Consider the following 23,447-nt stretch of genomic DNA (forward strand, 5'->3'; position numbering starts at 1 on the left):
CTTTACTAAGAGTTACAAGTCATAAGCCTCATTCTTGAGGCCAAATGCATGCAGTTATTTGGAAAGCCAAGTGGAACTTGGTTGCTTATCCTATCAACTTTTCCATCAGCTAAGGTCTTGGCTTAGGATGTTTTAGCGATAATTCATGAAAAATGTATCAAGACGGTAGTATGGTTCATCACCAACTGGAAAGAGTTGACAGAAATGATGTTTCCTCTCTCATCAGAGCATTTGTACTGAAAAGATTAAAGCTTATAAGTTGACCCATATGAAACTGTCCTTTTTTATATCAACCATCAAATATTAACATGATTCTATCTAATACGTAGGCAAACACCAAGTACATGAATAGTGAGGACACAGTAAAAATAGTTTTAACTTTTTTCCCCTTTGTTATTTATATGCCCATGCAGCTTAGCCAATCTTTTCTGGTAGGGTTAGGTAAACTTTAGCTCGAGCACAGTTGAAGTATCACAAATATTTAATTTGTGTGGCCCAAATTAATGAGGTTCAGGTTCTGCTCTACTGCCTTGTTAAATTCACACACATTGACTTCTTGTGGGAGGGGAGCCTCGTGCAAGGACTTCTCCACCTCCACCCAGTTACTACAAATTCAAATAACACTGGCTTTAGCAACTCACCATGGGAAATTGACATAATTAAGCACCCTTCAAAGAAAAATAGACTCTGATGCCTCTAATGTTATTAAATATTTACTGTGCACATCACTGCAGTAAATTCTCTGACGGAAAGTGATTCTACCAAAGTAGATCAAAGGAGAACATCACATCGCCTTGTAGCAAGTGTATCCAGCTCTATAAATTATTAAACAATATATATCTATATGAATAAAATATAAATGAAGTAGCTGCACAGTGTGGAGGCTGAAGAGTCCATGAAAGTGTGTCTGGAATATGTTTCCCAGTACTTCCAATTCTCAGCCCAGACATAAAGCTTGCAGTGCTTATTTCTACAGGCAGGGATTCCCTTATATTGAATGTCCACCCCCACACACACACTGCAATTAGAATTAAGGAAAAAATAATAATAATTGTTATAGTATGGAGTACAGTTTCTTGTACAAAAAATTAAATCAAAGGAATCAAAAATGGTTACGGAATTAGAAAAACAACCCAAATTATGTCACGTCCAAACCTGGTCTTTTCTGATATGAAACTTGAAGTAGCAAAGGAGAAAAAAATACCTGGCTGATATCTGTTAATATCTTACGTTCTCACTGTCCAGAAAGACTGAAGGAACCAGAATGGTAAAGCTAACTTTTGTTGAAATACCGTTACATCTTAACTTTTGAGTGTCTCTGGATTCCAGATGGGAGAACAGAGGTGCTAGACATTTTTTGAAATAACTTGATTTAAAAAATAATAATTTGAAAAACCTAAGACATTTGGTAAAGACTAAGAAGAGAGTGTGTAGTCAGCTAATTGGAACTCCTCCAAACCCTATGTTGCAATTACTTGGCTGGATAAATACTACCCCAACCGTTCTCAAAGAGAACTTAACTAGTTACGAAGTTAACTAGTCATTGGCATGGTAATTTAAAAAGAATTTCTTCAGATCACCAGAAAATACAAATATATGTGGAAAGGAAAATTGAAATATGAATATTGACCAGATATCTATCAGATACTATCATAGTGTTTTGCGTGACATATTTTTTAATCATCAGGAGGAATTTGAAGTAAGTAATATTATCATCACTTTTTAAATGAGGAAGTTGAGGCTTATACAGGCAGAAAATTTCAGGCCTCAAATTCAAATCTAGATTTCAATCAAGGATCCATGTTCTATTCCTTACGTGATGTTGCATCTGTAAAAATAAATTGAGACAATACAAGATTAAGTGCCAAAATAAATAATATATTTTAGATTTCAGATAGGAAGATATAAAAATAAAATAATAATAAGCTGGAGTTCGCAGGATCTTTTTCTAAGAGATCTCTTACTAGGACATCATATCTTCTTGTCTGTCCTATCAGCTCCATCACTGGAAGCAGGTAGAGTTAAAGATAAAAATAAGAGTCAGTAAAGTTTAGCGACTCTGTTTTTTGTTTGTTTGCTGTTTTTTGGTTTTGTTTTGTTTTTTAGTCTTAGAATTCTAATCTCAAAAAAGACTGGGCATTTTCTACTGGTTACACCAAGATTGGCTCCACTGTATTTTTCTCAATGTAATCATGATCTGACCGCTTCTATAAATTTCATTTTCCTTAAATGTTGTAGGAATTTTTCCAATGTTACTATAAACTTTTTGTAAGCATAATAATCCAGGGTTCATTAATGTTTAATTCTAAATCACCCTAAAAGTCAGGTGCTTTTTCTGCCCAAAATAGTTAATGCTTTAATCAATATCTTTCTGCAAAATTACGTGTCCATATTTCTTAGATTGCCATAACATTTCATCCCAGAAGGGAGCTAGTTAAACAAAAGGCTATGAGATTTAAAAAAAAACAGCCTTTCATTCTGAAAATTTTCAAATATGTATAAGATTAAAGAGAATAGTCTATTAACCTTCATCAACCTCTCATTTATACACCAAAGTTATCAATAATTTGCCCCCTTAGATTTGATATATTTCTCTCCTCACTCTTTTTTGTTATTTTTTATCAGTTTTGCAGAGCATTTTATTCAAAATATTATTTTTCACTACTAAATTTTTCAGTATGCATTTCTTTAAAAAAAATATATGAACACTTTACATAACGCCTAAATCATTATTGCACCTAAAAATTAACACCTAAATTCTAAAAATTAACAATAGTTGCTTTCTGTCGTCAAGTACTCAGCCCATATTCAAACTAAAAAAAAAAAAATAGTCTTGCTATCCAGCTGGTCAGTTGGAATCAGCATCCACCGAGTTTCACTCACTGCATTTGGTTTTCCTCTATTGTGTTTCTTAAATCTCTTTTAATTTATGTGTCCACATTTCCATCTTATTTTCCTGTGTCATTAACTGGTTTCAGGAAACAGGTCAGTTTCTCAGTAGAACTTACACATTCAGGATTCATTTGATTACTTTTTCATGGTATAATTCAGCTTATCTCTATATCTTCTGTTCTTCTTGTAAAGTCTAAAGTCTCGGCAAGGCTACTTTCTAGGTGCTGTTTTGTCTTTCATATTACATCTCATCAGGATCACACAGCATCCTGCTTTTATGGTAAGATGATGATTTCCCAGTGTCAGTCTGGCTCCTCTATTGTAAAGTTGCATGTTTCCTTATATGATCAGCAAGTCATTCATGGAGTAATATTTTATTTTCTGGAATAAGTTCTCTGTTTACTTTTCCTCTAGAGGCTTTAGCAGTCATTGATGGACATTGCTTACATCAATTATTTCATTAAGGATTGCAAAATGAAAATAAAAGCTATTTTATTCATGTTACTTAATTGCTTTCCTGAAAGATTTCATCAAATTACTCATATCAATATATAATTATATCTTTATCAACATGCCTTTGCCACAGTGAGTATTGTTTTAGGAAAAATATTTGTTTACTTAGACAAAAATATATATTTCTTGTTGTATGAAATTTTACATATGGTTCCAGTATGTTTTTTCTATCTCTATTTTCTATTATCACATCATATCGAATTCAATAAATTTAAACTGGGGTTATCGACAAAACTTATGAGAGAATTTTATTTTTACATTATATATCTGAAATCCCAAATTTTCTTCCCTCAAAACTCTGTAGAAAAGTATTTTTAATGTATTTCTTGGAAAAGCAAGTGTTAAGATAAAATAACGTATTTTATGATTAGATAAGGTAGGACTGTTATTTGTTTGCTTTTGTTCTATTCAAGGGTCCACAAACTTTTTTCTTAAAGGGCCAAATATTAAATAATTTTTCATATTCTACCTTTTAGAAACAAATTACAGTCCTGCCCATAATGAAGAGGAGGTGATTATAAAAGGGTGTGAATAACAGGGATTTGGAATCATGGGGACCACCACCTAGGTTCTGATGTGTCTGATCTTTAGACTTAATTGTAAGTACCATGAATTTATTAGACTTTTGTGAGACTATCTCTTTAGTCTTTTTTTTTCTCCTGAGACATTTTGCCCAAATGAAAGAATTTTCTAGGGCCCACCTTCATCTCTTTAGAAAATTTAACCAAGTGCTTTATGGATAGGCTATTGATTTGGTCTTTACCCTGAGGTTGTGACTTATTGTTACTCCATTTTTCCAGCTGTAACTTTTATTTATTGGTGACGAGAAATTGTTGCATCTTTCTACCCCTCAAGTGCAAGAATTTCTGTATTACCTCTCTTACCAATAATACTTATTTGCAAACCTGCCAGTTCTTTTCTGAGTCATCTCCGTCTTAGCACCGTGTCAAATTCACTCAATAACAATTAAGGCAAACTGGTAAAATTCAGTTTTGCTATTCCTTTGCCTAAACCCATAAGATACGATATTTGTCTTCCAAGTTATCTCAAACAATAGTAATATCAATATTTTGCCACTGAATAACACTCTTAGTTGGAAAGAGAAAGGAAATGCAGGCCAACAGAAGTCATGTTTCCAATCTCCGTGAACAGTTCTCTCACTGGTCTGTTCCTAACCCTGAAGCCAATGTCACATGTTTTGGGTGTTATTTTTTCTGACAGTCCCCCATATCTAGGCACAAACTTCTATTTAGTCACTTTTGCATAAATGACCTCTAAATCTCATGAGCTTAAAAGAAGAAAAATGTGTAATCCTCATATTATAATATGTCGATGGAGGGTCAGTGCTGAACGGCTCCTACTCAACTCTTGACTTTTCCTCTTCTGAAAGAATATCATCCTCCACATTGTTGCTGCTTCTCTGACAAGAACTTAATACAAAGCTGTAGCTGAGCGGTCATCAACGTGCAGCTGGCATGTAACATGTGTGAGAAGTAAATCTTTTGTTATAAAGCACTGGGATTTTGTGGCCATTTGTTACTATAGCAAAGCTTACAAGTATGTGGTCTCTTAATAGATGGACATAGTAAGAAAAGAGCCTGCGGGGGTGGTAGCCTGGGATGAATGGCAGAAAAGCTGTTCAGAAGTTAGTTTCCATGCAGTAAAAAACAAACATATATGGGTTTATGTGTGTTTGCTTGTATATATACATATAGGTATATGTGTGTGTGTAGACAGAAAGATGGGTGGATGGGAAAAAGGAAGGAAGGAAAGAAAGAAGGAGGCGAGAGAGAGAGGGAGGAAAGGAGAGAGGGAGGAAGGAAGGGAAAGAAAAGAGAAAAGAGAAAGCAAAAAGAAGAATATTTTTAGGGAAGCCCTCTTCCCCCAAGGCTTAGAGGAGCTGAATGGTGGGGGGATGTTGGTGAATCAAATTCTTTTTTTTTTTTTTTTTTCAGTTTCTTTTGGCCATCTGGGCTATTGTGGCTCAGAAAAATATATATATGTACTTTAAAAATATTCTTCTCAATCCATCTTCACTGATGATGTTATTAGATATTTCCCTCACACCTTGCTTTAGATCTTGTTTTTTATTTATAGCCTGGTTGTTAACTTTTGCCCTTTTTTTTATATCTTTGTGGGTACTTTAAAGGAAATTTATTAGAGGGCATATTGAGAATTACTAGTGTTCTTCAATATTAAGCTAAATTTATTTTCCAGTATTTTGGAGGCTGGTGTTTTTCCCCTTTTTTAAAAATGGTGTAAGTAAGGCATTGCATATTTTTCCTAATGTGGTTTGCTTACTTAGAAATAGAATTAACCTCTTGACAATAAGGAGGTATTAGTTCAGTGAGACTGTTGGTGGCTGTAATCATCTCTCTTAATTGTTGGCATGATTTGGGACTGCAAAGGGAAAGACTCATCTGGGGAGGCCAGATGGGAGCTCTGGTATTGCAGGTATTGTGCCATTCCCTCTCTCTCCAACACATGTTCCATCCATGGTAGGGAGGTGCTCTATATTCCTTGAACCTCCTCTTCCACCAGGAGACAGTATCATACTGTACTTCAGGGAAGATTTATAGCCTGTTGAATTCACCTGTTTTTTTTTTTTTTTTTCTTCTCCAAGAGCTAATGGGAGCAATAAAGAGCACAAGCTCATGAAAAGACAACTCTTTGTCAGCTGTGTAACTACAATTCAATACATTCACGTACAAGAAAACTGTGATGTCTGCTACAGCGGGTGCAGTTATACCAACTCACACCCCTCCCCTCATCTTGCCGGAGAAATAAGAGGAAAAATAGTCACTTGGTCATATTGAAATTTCACTACAACAGGAGACACATTAGCTGAGAAGCTAAATCTCTCACAAAATCCAACACTGTCATTAATTGATTTACAGTTTTATTTCAGTATCAAGCTCTTTTTCTGCAGGTTGGGGGAAAAAGCTGGACTAGCTTTCTTCTAACTCACTCTTTCTCTTTAATTTGTTTATATTTACTACTCAGAACAAATGGTGATTTCAATAAATAAAGAGGAAAAACATAAATTATTATTATTATTTTCTCCAGCAGATGCCTAGAAAAATCACTTATTCATTGAGGGAGAGGTGCATTTATTGCCTTCTTCTTCTGGTAAACAGAACTTTTTCTAATAAAAAAGACTCTAACTATTGCTATACTAGTTGTTTGGGTAACTATTTTCCCCCTCATTGGTAGTGCAGGAAATATGCTAATAAGGATTTGGCATTTATAGAGGAAGAACTGCACAATTTCCCCAACTTTGAAAAAATTTCTTCTCTGCAGAAATCATTAGGTTTCTGTGCATAAGATTTTATAGTGACATAGTTAAAATTAAATTTTAGAAATCTATCATAAAATAAATATTTTATTTTGGATTCTTTTTTCCTTAATGTCCCTTAGAGTAAGGGCAGGAGGTCACCTATTATTTAAAGTAAAGGCTGAAATTAGGAAACTCATAGAAATATTACATACTAATGATAAAGAAGAGAAAGGAGAAAGAGAAGGGGAAGAAACTGTACAGAAGGGAAACTGACCAAGAATTTCTGATATTTAAATAAGTATTCATAAAGCTCATAATACAGAATAGGGCACAGAGTAAATGATCTTTAAGTGTGTGCTAAACAAATATGTAACAACTGTCCTCCTCTTTACCTCTGAACTGAGCAGTTAACAAAATTAAATCAAATAGCAAAATCTAATTGATATTGGGAGCAATGTGCTCCCCTTCAATGACCTACAGTGGTATCATTGGCACACTGGAAGGAGTTTCTAACTTTTTTCCCTTTTCACTTCACCTTGACAGGTCCTATTGATGATGATGAATCATTTGTGCATTTGTTTCCTTTTTGGACACTCATTGCATGCTGACACTGGTACATTTTTTGCTGCCTTTTTTACTTGGTAGCAATGAGTGATACCCTTGGTGGTAGTACAATTGTTTCAGTTTTGAAATACCAAATAAGATAATGAGACCCCAAGAGTCACTGATGGAGAGGAGAGTAGATCAGATGGGGTGATGGCTTTGTCTCCAGAGATTCCTGGTAGTTAAAAACCTGCTTAAATGTCCATTCCATAATAAGCCTGATTTCCCTGGGTTTAAATTATGAACCAAGACCTAGTTTGGCATTTTGTAAGGTTTATTAAAAGGCAGGGATACGTTTCCAGTGGGAGAAACTAACTTGATCGCTGTAAATGGAAACTGACCAACAATGGGGGTCTGGTAAAATGACAAAAACCTTAGTGAAAGAAGCATGCAGTTTTGCCAGAAGAGAATAAAGTCAAGATATTGATAAATAATTCGATCTCTTACCTGCCACTAAAAATAAGAAGCCTTTTCAAAACTCTAGACCATGGCATAAATGGATAAATACCCTGGATGGCTATCAATCTGTCAAATTAGAGTCTTCATTCAGTGCCTCCTATGCTCAGTTAATTCTGAAGAATCCTTGTTCCAATGCATTAAAGGTGAAAAATGTGCATTGCTAATGTCTGAAAATTCACCCAGTCTCTTATTGCACACAGTTGTTTTCGGATCCTGGGATAATGTTTCTAATATGCATTGACTTTCAGCCCTTACATACATATGAGATACGGTAGCTATTTTTTAACTGGGATATAGACTGACGGAGTAAAGGATTAGCTCAGAAGGTGGGTATTAGAAGGACACTTGCAGCAAATGTGGCATAGGATCTTGGCAAGAGATAATGTGATTTAGTGTTTATATCCAACGTTTGTCACTTTTAATTATGTGGCTTCAGCTGCTGCTTAACTTCCCTGAGCATCGGTGATCTCAACTCATCTTGTGGCACATCTCTGGGTGTCATAAGATGTCAGAGCCCCCCTCTCAGGATTACCCTCAGGGTCAGAAAAGATGATAATAAATGTGGAGACAATTGAATTGGCAACTGGAAGTAGTTTATGGACAAATATTAGTTTTATGAGGCATTAATTTAGTGAACATTTATTGAATTTTTTCAAAGTGTCACGTTTTGTAATAAGCGCTGGAAATACAAAGCTAAGACTCCGTGTCTGCCCTCAAGGATAAACACAAAATTATTAGTAAAATACTCCAAAATTCAAAGTTAGTCCTAGAAACTTCACTTCAAGGTATCATAAATAGTGAGAAGAGTGACACAATATGTTTAATCACTCCTTTAAGCTATTTCTATTTTGGATAGAGTAAGTGCTCCAAAGGAGTGACTACTTCTTCCTAAGGTACTGGTTTCCCTCATCCTTTTCGTTGCTATGTGCAGACCTCGTCAGTATGGACAGTGTTGCCCGTAATTGCTGTGAAGTGAGATGAGGCCAAAAAGACATTGCTCACTGTCTTCTTCTGAAGCACCAACCATGACTAACCCCCAGAGTTGTCAGATACATCTCTCCTCTGCTCAGACCTTCAGTGACTGCCCCTTGTGTTTAGAACAAAAGCCAGTGGATTTACTGTGACCCCATCTCAGATCTCAGCTCCAGCCTCGCCACCCTGTGCACCACGCCCCAGACACACTACCCCTCGCCCCCATCTTACACAAGCCTGCTCTGCTCCTCCCCCTGTCAGGAATGCCATCCCCTAAGCATCTCCAAGGCTCTCTTCTTCACTTGCCCCAGGTATCTCCAAAAGGCACATCCCCAGAGAGGTCCTCCCTGTTCCCTGTCTAAAATAGCACAATACTTTCTCCCCCTTTGAACTATTTTCTCTTCTTATTTATATCAGTTACTGATATTTTATTCCATTATCATTTTTGAATGTTCCCTGCTTCGTGCAGTGCCCTCCGCTTATAACTTACTACTGCCACTCATGCTGCATTTGGAGACTAAGGCTCATAGAAGTCAATTATCTATCACCTCTGCATAAGTAGTATTGGGAAATTATCTCTGAAGAAATAACCTAACCTCCTTCTATTGGTTATAATTTTATAATTGACAGAAAAAAGGAAAGTGGATTTGAATGGGCTTTGTAGTTTTCTAGAAGCTTTAAGGACTTTTGTGCTCATGGAACCCACACAGCCTTTATTTCAGTGTCATTTCCCCCCTTGTAATCTATAGAAAGTATTTCTTTCTGTAGCCAAGAGCTTTTAGTCTGTTTTTAAAACAGGGAAGAAAAAGAACAAATATTTATTACATTCTAACTAGCAGTTAGGTACCTAACTTACATACATATTTAAAATTTGCAATAGTCCAAGGTTATTCGTAAGGTTATCTCAGTTTTACAGATAAGGAAATGGAGATTTGAAGATACCCAGTTACTTGTACAAATGTACAAACGACCCAACGGTCAAGGTTTAGAATCCACCTCTGTGTGACTCCAAAACCACTACTTTTAAAATTAATCCATTCATTTTCTCCCTTCCCCATGCTTCAAAATCATCACATAGTTCTGGCATCCCTCAAATAAATTATTAAGATTGCTAGGCCTGTTGCTGGCACTCTAGCATCCCCTATTTAAACACTGGACTTGAGCAATTCTGGACATTAATGGGACCGAGGCCATCATGCTTCAAATAACCCTACATCAAAGAAACCTGGCTAGGAGAGGGAGATCATGCTTTATTTCCCACGATAGGATTATGTTTAGATTTAATGTTGATGCATCAGTTAAGTGCTCACTTTGAAAATTAATACAACACTGTGTGCTTGGCTGGCTCAATACTCCTCAGTCAACATTAGTAAAAAAACACCAACGAAACAATGCACTGTGTCTTTTTACTCCTTGCTGTCCCTGGATCTCCAGGCCTTTTATAACAATTAATCAATCAGACATCCCTTCTACACAGTAGCAAGTATTTAGTTCTTTTAATAAGTTGGTAAACTGAGGTGACTTGGCAAGTGAAAAGATTCACCCATGCACCTCTACCCCCAAAGGAAAATCAGTCCCTCTCAGTGACTGCTAACATTGCTCATATAGGGAGCAGAAGTCAGCTCGAACAGGAGAGCCCTTTTCTCTTCTTCCCTTTAAGATCATGATCGTAGCAGCAATAAACACGAAGAAAGACCGTAGGTCAGTAAGCATGTGCTTTAATTAACAGCTCTCTGCTATCCCAATAGAAAACATGCTTCAGCTACGACAGTCACAACTACAGAAGGCTGAACACAGAGCTTCCTGGAACGCCAACCAGAATTTGGTTTCTATTTAAGACAAGTGGAGGTCAGCACAAGTAATTAGTAAGATTACGATGTCTGCTTTCTCCACGAAGTGTAGGTTAGAGAATAAGAGCTGAGAAAATGTGCAAGGGATGCGGTCCTTTGCACTGTGTGTTGTGCATGGGTGATTCAGGACCCACCGTGTTAGTCACCATACTTCCTGGTTTAGGACCCTATTGATTGTAAGCTGCATCACCAGTTAATAAGAACTTGGAGCGGAGAAAAGAAAAAGGGGTAGAGGAACACTGACTCATTAAATGAAGACATGGACCATCAGATGCCCAGTTTAGGAAATGTTTTTTTAAAAATCTGTGGATCTTAAAATCTAGGAAATGTTGTATCAATGCCTGACTAACGCTTCTTACAAAGGTCCTTAGTAGAAACTCTTGGAGAAAGAGCAATTTTATCTTTTATTATTCCTGAATTACAATATGTCTATGAAGAGTCATTTTACTTTTTAAAATACTCATGTTAGCCTGCAACCATTTACTGAGTATTTACTAAATGCCTGATACTACACAAACACCATTTAATTTAATTCCTATACCAACTCTATTTGGCAAATTCTTTTATCTCCATTTTGCAGGTAGGGAAACTGGGGCTTAGGCAGAGCAAGGAATGTGCTGAATATCATATAGTCGGTAAGTGACAGATCAAATATGTGAATCTAGATATGGGAATTCTAAAGTCCTCACTTGAACTCTGCATCAGTTAAAATTTCTTGCTTGCAAGCAACAAAAACTGCCTATGACTAATAAAAGCAGAAAATTAATTTCTGGTTGATATGGAAATTACTATAAAGGAAAGCTTGAGAACCAGAGGAGCCCTGGGCAGCCAAGTTGCAGAAATTGTTGGGCAGTGTGTTGGTTTCTATCATTGCTATGAATCTACTCCAAACATTTTCAGTTTTTTGGTTGCTGCTGACAAGTTCCAGAGAAAGAGCCGACAATTCTCCAAGCTTGGGCCACCTTCCCACATCTTAGTTATTGATGGGCAGTGTGCCATACATGATGGGCCTTCCAAACTGAATCCAATGGTGGAATACAAGTGGTACCCAAAGCAAACAGTATGTTGTTACTACAAGAAAAGAGAACGGGTGCTTTTACTGTCTAGTAAACATCAAATGGCAATTAAAATTTTTTGTTGGAAAAAAGAAGCAGACTCACAGTTATAGAGAGCAAGCTAGTGGTTACCAGAGGGGAGAGGGAAGGGGGAGGGGAAATAAAGGGGGAGGGGAGTAAGATGTACAAACTATTAGGTATAAAATAAGATACAAAGATATATTGTACAACATGGGGAATATAGCCAATATTTTATAATAACTATAAATGGAGGATAATCTTTAAAAACTGTGACCCACTGTATTATACACCTATAACTTACATAATACTGTACAGCAACTATGCTTAATTAAAAATAAGAACTTTATGGAAGGGATCTCTTTTAAAGATAATAAAATTACATTTTGTCAGGGTAAGAGGATACAGATTTAAATTAGAACAAAAAAGATGTGGTATATTTTGTTCATAAGTCTTTGTACCACGTCGACTTACAAACACATCACAAGGCCGGCCTTCCTGCCACAGTTTGGACTTTCTTTCCACTCCTTTAATGCTCTCGGTCTGTCTTCTTTTTTGTGTTTGGATCTCACAGCAGGGATGACTGTCATAATAAAATATCCAAGTCGTTCTTTAGTTATTGTTTTAATTCGTTGTTTTACTAGTTAATTATTGATGATCTACTAGTTGCTAAGTAGTGTACTTTATTGTTGAATACATTTAATTCCTATGCTTCTAAAGTTTGTATTCTAGAGACATTGACTAAGAAAACCCCAAGTAAATATATCATTTTAAATTTAATTATTAAATTGAATATACCAGGTCACAGCTAAATCAATATCATAAGGGCATATCATTCTATCATCATGTAGTTTGATTATTAGAATTAATTTTTCTTCCCTTGAATCAAAATTTTCCATTTCTTTAATAGCCCACTGACCTTAATTTTAACCTCTGGAGCAGATTATATAAATGTATCACACATCTAGATAAAGAACTTTAGATAGTAAAGACAATTAACTAGCTGTAGGTTCCTCCAGAGTCATAGTTTATAAATAAACATGTATTTAAGCAAGTGAAATGTAACATTAAATTGTTTCCTAAACTAAACCATTGGCATTTAATTCAAGTCCAACGCATAAAATGTATTTCCTTCTTTCATGAAATGTTTTGTCAAACTTTTGACTAGATGACCTGTTGAGGGCCCCTGAAATGCTAAAATCATTCTACAAATTGGAAAATGAGGATATTGAATCAGTTGACCTTTAATATCCCTTCAAGTTTCAGAATTCTATCTTTCATTATCATTATTTATGTAATAGAGGGACTTAGCAAACTAAATTCCACTGAGATCAAATATACAGTACCAGAAAAATCCTTAATTTTATAAGCCAAGCCAATAGAATGGAAGAGCCCTGTAAATAAATAAATTAATCCATTTGTTCATTTAGCGATTATTTCTTAAGTCCTGACTGTTTGCATAGTTTCTCAGGATACAGAGCCTGAATGGACTTACCCATAATAGCAAGAGAGGATAATTTTGAGGGAATGAAAACTATTCATTAGTCAATATCCGAATACCAGGTATCAGGAAAGATTTGTATTTCACTTAGATGTGAATACCAAGTCTGGAGACGCTTGCTGTCTATTTGTTCAAGTGATTTAGATGCATGTTGCTAATCGTTTTACGGCTCTTAGCTGTTGGAGGTTGCCCAATACGTCTTTATAAATGCCTTAGGGATGACATTCCCCTTCTTTTCTTTAAAAGGACACTATAAAATAGAAAGATCAGACTATATATTTTTTTATGTTCTTGACTTAAGAGTGATAACTAGTGAGGTAAGAACATAAATGAAATACTATAATTTATTACATCAAAGAAAAATTAGAATTTCTAGTAAAGATGGCAACTTGTCTTTAAAAAAGAATAATGAGAGTAGAGAAACTTTTCTTCTGTGAGAATATGACCTTTAATACAATCTAAAGTAAGACAGATTTTCTTTCCCCTAGAGTTTAGAATGAAACCCTGTCCCCATATACAGTATTATTTTCTCCCTGAAAATATTATTACAAATCCCATTTCTAACGTCTTTGTTAGTCTTAATAATTACATCTTAGCTAAGGTGTTAATACACAAGTTGACCACAGAACAAAAAGCTTTATTTATCATCAGGTCTATGTACCCAATGCTCATGTTTATATCAGGACCAGGGATAGAACGCTGGGGTCCTGGATTCTAGCCATTCTCTTCTTGTTAAATCATCTTGGCTCTGATGTGAGTGTAAGATGTTGGGCAGATGTTATCAAATATGCTTCAATGAGAGGGGATCATAAAGCTCTTAAGTCATTTATCCTTCTAAATGTCAAGTAACTAAATTGATATTCCCATCTGCTGAAAACCTTACTGGGGAGAAAGGAAAATGAGGAATGGAAATTCTAACTTTCTTTCAGAATGACTTCAGTGTGTTATCATGCCAGGGACATCTATTTTTGATGTTTCGAGTTTAGAAAAGATGGATGGATAACTTTAGTGGCTCTTTTTAAATTTTATTTCTTTGAAATGCCAAATAATTATGTGCGTTCTCTACACCCATGATTGAAAGCAACGGGGTTGTTCTTTAAAGGAAAAAGTGATAAAATGTTAGGTTAAAAATGGCAGCCGATCTGCTATTGCTGTGAGTTCTTTACATACGTGACTTTCTTTTCATTATCACAGCTGAAGACTCTTTTTCCTTGCCTCTGCCCCTCGCTACCAGCACGGCCTCAATTTTCATCCTTGGATGTGAGTTCTACACTCTATTAACTGTTCTCCAGGGTTATACAACAAATAGTTTAGAAATGTAGACGTGTCCAGCATTTTATGTTTACACATTTACATATTACATCTTTTGCGAATAACATGCAATATGTAAGTACGTAAATGTTTGCGTATTTATATATTGCATGTAATTGCAAATTATATATTGCATATTTACAACATTAAAAGAATAGAAACCATATCTCTGAGACCATTATTCCTGGCCCCTAAGAAAGTGCTTATAGTTAATATACACTAAGTAATTGCCATGAGCCAGACACTACTCTGAATGATTAAGCTGGTATCAACTCTTTTAGTCCCCTAAGATGATGAGGTAGCTAGTATTATAAGTTGCATTTCACAGAAGAGGAGAATGAGACATGGAGTGGTTAAGAAAGCTGATATATTAGAACTAGTCAGCAGCAGGGCAGGAACGGGAACTCAAGCCTCCTGGCTCTTAGTTTTTGTGTTGGTTTCCAGTTGCTACTGTAACAAATTATAACTTAGTAGGTTGAACAATACTAATATATTATCTTACATTTCTGGATGTCAGAAATCCAAAATGCGTCTCACTCTGAGTCTCACTGGGCTACTAAGGCGTTATGATTTATCAAGGCTGAAACTTCTTCTTAAGTCTCTAATAGGTAATCCATTCTCTTTCCAGCTTCTAGAAGCCATTTGCTTTCCCTGATTTCTGGTCCTCTCCCTCCTTCCCAGCCAGCAACAGCAATGCCATGCTGAGTTCTTCTTATATTGCCATCTCTCTGGTTTTCTCTTCTTATTCTCTCTTCCGCTTTTAAGGATCCTTGTGATTATATTAGGTTCACACATATAATTTAGGATAGTCTGCTATCTTAAAGCCAGCTCATTAGAACATTAATTCCATCTTCAACCTTAGTTCCCCTTTTTTGATATAACATAATATATTCACAGGTTCCAGAGATTAGGATGTGGTCATCTTTGGGGGTGCCATTATTTTGCCTACAACAGTGCTATGGACTGAAGATTTGTGTCCCCTCAAAATTCATACATTGAAACCAACACCCACGTGTGAAAGTATTTGGAGGTGGTACCTTTGGGAGGTGATAACGTCCTGAGGGCTCTGGATTGGTGCCCATATAAAAGACACCCCAGAGCGTTCCCTTGCTCCTTCTGCCATGTGAAGACACAATGAAAAGAGGGCTGTCTATAAACCAGGAAGAGGGTCCTCGTCAGACCCTGAATCTGCTGGCACCTTGACCTGGGACTTAGCCTCCAGAACTGTGACAAATGTTTGCTGTTTATAAACCACCCATTCTATGGCATTCTGTTATAGCAGCCAGAATGGACAAAGACACATAGCTTTTACCATTATACCACACTGTCTTAATAATATTAGCTACCTTTTATAGACCAGGTTAGTGTTTATTACATATGTTACATTTGGTATTCACTGAAAGTAGACAGCCTTCTCTGTTATTAACAGATGAAAACAAGGGGTCAGGGAGTTGAATCCTTTGTGTATAGTAAATACGAGATGTGATTTAGAGTCTGAATCTGGATCTATCCACTCCAAAGCTCTTGTTCTCTCCTATACTGTGTAATTTTGACTAACGTGTCTGTCCTTGTATTAGGATTTTTAGATAATAAATTTATTGGATGATCAATCAACCCCACCCTTCCCTCTTAAAAAGTATAATTGTTCCCACTCTTTCTAAAATGCAAGGGCCTATTCCTTGCTTTGGTAAACATAGTTGGCTGAAATTGCTATGAAATACTCTAGTGCAATGCCAAGCATATAAAAGACCTTAGATAAGATTGGATTTTCCCCCTGATAACACAGGAAACTATACCATGGTGTCAGAACCGCTGTCAAGGTCCATAAGGATCATAGACAGCATTGTGGAAATAGCTTGTGGACATAGCTCTGAAGAGTCGAATATATTATGCTGTGCTTGTCCTCATGTATCTTTTGCATGTTCTGTGTCTCCCCATCTGTAAAATAGGTATGATAACATCTATCTTGAAGGGTTGTGAGAATTATAGATGATGCCTTTAAAGAAAACTGCCAGATGAAGAGTTGACTCAATAAATGGTAACATTAGCGCAATTTTTAAAAGTATGTATCTGGTGTCTTAATGTCTTGTGATTAGGTATGTCTCCTAATAGTGTAATAATTTTTTAAAAATCCAAATGTTTGGAAAGACTGAGTTAATCAAGTTTTGGTTAAATTCTTTATGAATAATTACCATTCAGAAGACCCTGAGGAGGGATTCAGGCAAACCATGGCAGAGCTTTCTTCTCCAAGGGTTTGTGAGAAGGACTGAGACCAGTATTTCAAGACACCTGTGGACGGGTCCGTGCGGATTTTTTGCTAGAAGTTCAAACACCCTGCAAGATGTCTATTTCCTACTTAAGTCTAACAACTCCTTGGATCTCTCTCTTCAAGCAAGGAAACACCATATAGTACAGACAAAACCTTTTATCAAATCAACTCTTCACCATCATCTCTAAGCTCAGGAAGTAGTCTTTCAGGAATGAATACCTTTGGGAACTGAAGTCTATCTGTAGGGGTGGTATACTGGCTCATACCAAAACCTTTGGCATCATCCTTGAGCAACTCCCACCATCAACCTTATCTCATTCTTCCCTCCACTCTATAGGCAAATCCTGAAAATTCTACCTTCAAAACATATCAGAATCCAACCTCTTCTACAACCATGCCACTCCCTTGATCTCCATCCTTCCACAAAGTCCATTTGACTTGGAAGACTAGCCAAAGTTCCTACTGTAATATGTAAGTTTCCACAGGATATGGCCCCAGGCTACAGCTCTTGAACCTCAACCAATACTATTTCCACTCCCTCCCTCTGCTCCAGCCATACTTATCTTCTTGTTGCTCCTCAAATACACAGGCCACAATGCCTCAGGGCCTTTGCATTTGCTTCTCCATCTACCTACAATGATTTTCTCCATATATATGCATGGCCAGGTCTTTCACCCCCTTCTGGTTATTGCTCAAATATAACATTTCTAGGGAGCTCTTACCTTACTTAAATTTATCTTTTCCAGAATGGTAACTCTTTCATGCTTTTTACCCGCATACTACACTATGTATTATCAACTCTTAGACATCAACGTTATGAGAAGCAACATCGTATATGTGCTAGAAGAAAAGAAAAAAAAATTAAACAACGATATGTCCTTGACTGTAAAATTCATCCTGATTTCAGAGATATTTAAAATATGTAGAATTATATTTTGTTAACCCTAAAATGCACATTGTTTTGCTCTTTTAATATCTCTATTTATTTGGCTTGTGGTGTGTCTCCTTCCACTATGAGGTAAACTCCAGTGGGGTACAGATTTCTTTATGGTTTTATACTGTTTCCCCCAGTGTCTCAATCAGTGCTTAGAACACAGTTAATAATAAATACTGGTTGAAAAAATGAATGCTGGAGATTCCCAGGGTCATTAGTAATAAACTTGCCTTCTAAAAGTTCCCTGTATCATTTAAATGATAAAATAATTAATGTAATATTAAATAATTTTTAATTTTCTCAAAGTAACTCAACATATGTTGTCTCTTTTGCTTACCCCTATGGATAACATGGTGTAGAGAAGGAAAGTGCCTTATCCGAGACATGGCTATGGTCAAACAAGGATTCAGAGTCAATCTTTTCTTTCCTATAGTATAAAATGTTGCAAATTCCTGTGGACAAGAAGTAAAGTGAGCAGATTGTATTGAACTGATAGCTGCATTGAATTAACTGGGCCAGTCTGACAAGGTGGACAGATACTGATGGATTCAGGGACATGGTTGACTGTGGTCAGTTGTTATAAAAGTGTTGACCCTTGTGCTTAGCATGTCACATAAAACTGGCCAGAGAATGGATGAGATATGGTGGCCATAAAAGTCATCACATGGGCCAAGGGAAAAATAAAGCCAAGGGACGTCCATGTGAAATATGTTGGAAGCAGCTGGCAAATTAAAAGACTTAATAAATAGATGAATAGATAACATATGTTCACATATAAATTTATTTAAAACAAATACACATGAATCTATGTTATGTTATATAAAATATATATAACAAAATAATTTTTATACTTAAACATTTCAAAAAGGGATTTTGTAAAAAAAGGATTCATATAATATTTTTTAAATAGTATGGTTCCTACAATCTTTTCCATCCCCCCATTTCTCCATCAGTAACAATAACAGTTAACAATCAATTGTTATTTTTTTTAAATATTTATTTATTTTATTTATTTATTTTCCTTATTTTTTTGGCTGTGTTGGGTCTTAGTTGCAGCACACAGGATCTTCCTTGAGGCACATGCGGTCTTTCATTACGGCGCGCAGTCTCTTTGTTGCGGTGCTCAGGCTTCTCTCTAGTTGGGGCATGCGGGTTTTCTCTTCTCTAGTTGTGGAGTGCAGGCTCCAGAGCACGTGAGCTCAATAGTTGTGGTGCGTGGGCTTAGTTGCCCCGCGGCACATGGGATCTTAGTTCCCCGACTAGGGATTGAACCCATGCCCCCTGCATTGGAAGGTGGATTCTTTACCACTGGACCACCAGGGAAGTCCCCAATTGTTATGTTTTTACACACATATTCTAAACCCACTCAAATACATACAAACAGTGTTATTGTTGTTTTGTTTAACAAAAATGTTATCCTAGTATACATAAATTTTCATAAATTGTTTTATTCACTCAAATCAATCTTCTGCCATGAGAATATATACAAATTACACTTTTTTTAAAAGCTATATCTTATTAAATAGTATGAATGTATTGTAATTAATTTAATCAGGCTACTTTATTTCACTAGTGTGTGTTTTTCTCACTGTGTGTAGTGTACAACTATCACATAAATATTTGTTAACTGTACACTCTGTGTTTCCCTCTTCTTATTGTTTTCCCATGAAAGTCTCCTTCACACACATTTCTTAGTTGTGCCTTGTATCTTCTTGTCCTGAGATGGAGGATTAAATGTTCAAAAAGGAAAGTAGTCACCATGGTAAATGTATGTTTGACCTGAGAGCAAGTTTGCTTGTTTGTTTTAAGCTATCGCTTATATATTTACTGGTTTGATTTTACATTGATAAAGCCCATTTCAAAAAATTGAACAATAAAATGTTAAACTTGGGAAACTCTGAAATTTTATAGTCTGACTTCCCACTTCATGCAAATCCTTCTTTGTAGACCTTTATACCTTCTCATAAGCTTCTTTCTCTGCCTGAAAATGAACTTTGGTTCCTTCAACTAAAATCTCTCTACCATTTAAGCTCAACTTATGACATCACCTCCAAGAAGCTTTCTCTGATTGCCCCAAGGCATTAAGATGTCCCTCTGGTGCTCGAAGAGCAACCCGTGTTTGCAAGGATCAGTATATTTTTCACTTGCCATGGTAATTGTGGATGTGATTTTCTATTTCCTCTGCTAGATTATAACCTCTCTCATTGGAAGGAAATCTGTCCTCTTTCACATCTGTGTTTCCAGTGCATAACGTGATATATAGAGAAGTACTAACAACTCTTTTCCAGTAGAATAACTAATTAAATGAATACATATGCTACCTTCTTTTTAGACTTCTCATTGCCTATGTGTGTGTGTGTGATATTTTAATAGACAGTAGACATATGTGGTGCATCAGTTTGAGAAGTGGAGTGCTTGTTGAAAGGATGGGACTTAACTTTAGATAATCTTACCGCTAACAAAGTGTCTGTGTTGTGAAAGAAGAAAGAGAGAGGTGGTTATTTTTGCAGAGATGGCTTGTTTGCTTCAGTGTATTGGCGGAGCTCTCTTAACCTAGATTTCATTCTGTTTGCTCTCTTCATGTGAAACCATGCAGCTCATACCTACATATCTTTCTCTAATAAAAGAGTTGTCTTAAGGAAACAAATCAGCAGCTGTCAAGGGGGTGCCAGAATGAGTCATTGATTTGCAGTCAAGATAGCCGATTCCCCATGCTGATGGATTCACCAACTTTTCAGGGCCCCTGAGAGTTCACCTGCTTGTCACAGAGCATAGCACTTTGGTTCAGCTTTGAAATGAGGAATGTCCCTTCACTGTGATTCAAGCTGATTGCCCCTTTGTCACCAGGTTTTAGCTTCTAGGATAAGGTTTTACCTTTCACTCAAACAAGTACTGTTAGAGCTCAAGGTTAAAAGATTCACCTTGATGTTTTCTCCAGATAAGCTGTGATGGTAAAGACATTCTCACGTAAGCAGCTGAGGCTCCATTTATGTGGAAAAGTGAACCCATTCTCCCAAATTCCAGGTAGTTCAACATAATCCAGTATGATAATTATTTCTTTGTTATGAAATAGCCAAGAACCTGAGAAAGCATCTAATCCTACTTCAGAGGATTCTGTGGTCTCCCAGCCAGAACTGGCTGACACAATGCTCAAATCCAAGTATGATATCCTTGTCACTTTACTAGAAACGCACCCTTTCTTCTTATTCTCCCTTATAGGCTGGTACTGGAGGTTTATATGACTAACTGGTGGGCAGTAAGGATATTGAATGGTTAGGGAAGTTTGTAAAAAAAAAAAGGGCACCCTGGCTTTTTTTCAGGTAGCTGGGAAGATGGCAGACATTCAGACTGAGCGTGCCTACCAAAAGCAACTGACCATCTTTCAAAATAAGAAGAGGGTCCTGCTTGGAGAAACTGGCAAGGAGAAGCTCCCATTATACTACAAGAACATTGGTCTGGGCTTCAAGACACCAAAGGAGGCCATGGAGGGCACCTACATTGACAAGAAATGCCCTTTTACTGGTAATGTCTCCATCCGAGGGCGGATCCGGTCTGGCGTGGTGACCAAGATGAAGATGCAGAAGACCGTTGTCATCCACCAAGACTACCTCCACTACATCCGAAAGTACAACTGCTTCTAGAAGCACCACAAAAACATGTCTGTGCACCTTTCCCCCTGCTTCAGGGATGTCCGAATCAGCGACAGTGTCACAGTGGGCGAGTGCTGGCCCCTGAGCAAGATGGTGCACTTCAACATGCTCAAGGTCAACGAGGATGATGGCACCAAGAAGCATTCCAGCAGTTCTAAGACTGGACCATTGCCCACTGCCCCAAACAAAATAATTTATTTTCCCAGTCAAAAAACAAACAAAGAAACAAAAAAACGGCACCCTGGGTCTTTCTTTCCCTCTTTCCTGTTTTTAGAAGTGATATAGTGTAGCATTTAAGTGTAAAAACCCTGAAGACAGACCACACAGTTTAGAACGCAGGATTCATCACTTACTAGCGAAAGAAAGGAGTGTGTTAATGTTTCTGTGCCCCAGTGTTCTCAGCACTAAAATGGGATAGCCACATGTTTGCTGAGAAGTTTAAAAGAGTTAATTAAAGCCAAGTACTTAGAACAATGACTAGCACAGAGTAAGCTCTCAGTAAATATTACCTGTGTTTATTCATAGGTGTATATGGGAATGGGATGAAAACTACTGTCTTCCCCTCTCTATCTTTGTGTTTAGAATTAAAGTGAGCTCTTTGTTTTGCTGTATATTTCTCAAGGTTTCAACTTTATTTCCTTTGCTTGGGTATAATCTTAGGCCCTCTGCTTTTATCTGAATCGTGAGGGAATAAACATAGAATGGTATCTGTCTAAGAGCATGGGTTTGGGTGTCAGTCAGACTGCAATTTTGGAATGACTGGAGTCAGTCCATTTGTTTGCCAGAACTGCTATCTAAGGCCTTATAGAATATTTTACATGTCAACAACGTAATGTCATAGAGGCTCAAGAGACCCACTTTATGGCAAAGGCAGTGTGAAAGTTTATATATGTCTATCGAATCCACTTGTCCTCTCATATACCACACCACCCAGAAGCTGTTGGCCTAATACAGCAATATACTGAGTTGTTAAAGGCACAGCTAAGGCAGCAACTTGGAGACAATATGCTGTGAAGATGGGGTGTCATCCTCTAAGACAGCGGTCCCCAACCTTTTTGGTACCAGGGACCGATTTTGTGGAAGATAATTTTTTCACAGATGGAGAGGGAGAGGAGAACAGTTCAGGCAGTAATGCGAGCAAAGGGGACAGAAGGGGAGCAGCAGATGAAGCTTCGATGGCTTGCCCACCGCTTACTTCCTGCTGCGTGACTGGTACTGCGGCCCTGGGGTTGGGGACCCCTGCTCTAGGACATCACATGTACCTTATATCAACATCCATCATATGATGCTGCCTCCAATGGATAGAAAATATTGGTCTGAGAAATAATAGATATGGGCAAGAAGACTGCACTTTTCATTATTTCCAATGTTCTACTTGGGGAATTTGTGGTCACTCAAATCCCCTTAATTCTGTGCTCTTCTAGATTAGAAGTTATGGTCTCCAGAAAGAGAAATGCTTCCCCCAGGCAATCAGCAAGAGATCCATTTAACTTTGAGCTAAGACCGCACTGTGGGCTCCTCCTGCCAAGGGACCAACAGGGAGGAATAAAATTCACAATCTTGGTAGGCGTAATTGACCTGGATCATGAAGAGGAGGTAGGGCTGCTGGCACACAATGGGAGCCGGAAGAAATATGTTAGACATCCAAATTATCCACTTGGATATCTCTTAGTTCTCCCTTGTACAATTTTGATGATACATGGATAAGTTTAGTGGTCAGTGCTTTCAAATGACATGGAAAGCAGAAGTATAGACTTCTCAGGGATGAGGGTCTTGTTCATTCCACATGGTGAACCACCAAGACCCACAGTGATGCTAGCTGACAGTGAAGGGAATCTAGAATGGATAGTACTGGATGAAGATAATGATAATCAGTTGTAGGTTCAAGACCCAGTTATAGCAGCAGGGGCTGCAGTTCATCCTACTAATCTCCCACTTGTGAGTTTCTTCCAGCAGAAGAGGCCCACCCAGAGCCTTGAAGTGATATAATGTAAGTGAATTCAAATGTCATCAGGCATCCGCTTTGATAGACTCTGTGTTGTGCTGCATGGATCTCTCTTTTAGGACTGATATAGTTACCCAACTACTGATCAGGTTGTGGGCTGACAACTTTCAATTATCAGGTTAGGAAGGTTGACTAACC

At 37.2% G+C, this 23,447-nt stretch overlaps 1 pseudogene; it reads left to right on the plus strand.

Annotated features, from left to right (window-relative positions):
* Positions 1–20,916: 20,916 nt before the first annotated feature.
* On the plus strand, positions 20,917–22,347 carry LOC111179745 (small ribosomal subunit protein uS17 pseudogene; annotated as a pseudogene).
* Positions 22,348–23,447: the final 1,100 nt, after the last annotated feature.

The sequence above is a fragment of the Delphinapterus leucas genome, chromosome 7, assembly GCF_059928025.1.
Source record: "Delphinapterus leucas isolate spDelLeu-1000000601 "Yukka" chromosome 7, BTC_Dleu_Yukka2, whole genome shotgun sequence".
NCBI classification, from domain to species: domain Eukaryota; kingdom Metazoa; phylum Chordata; class Mammalia; order Artiodactyla; family Monodontidae; genus Delphinapterus; species Delphinapterus leucas.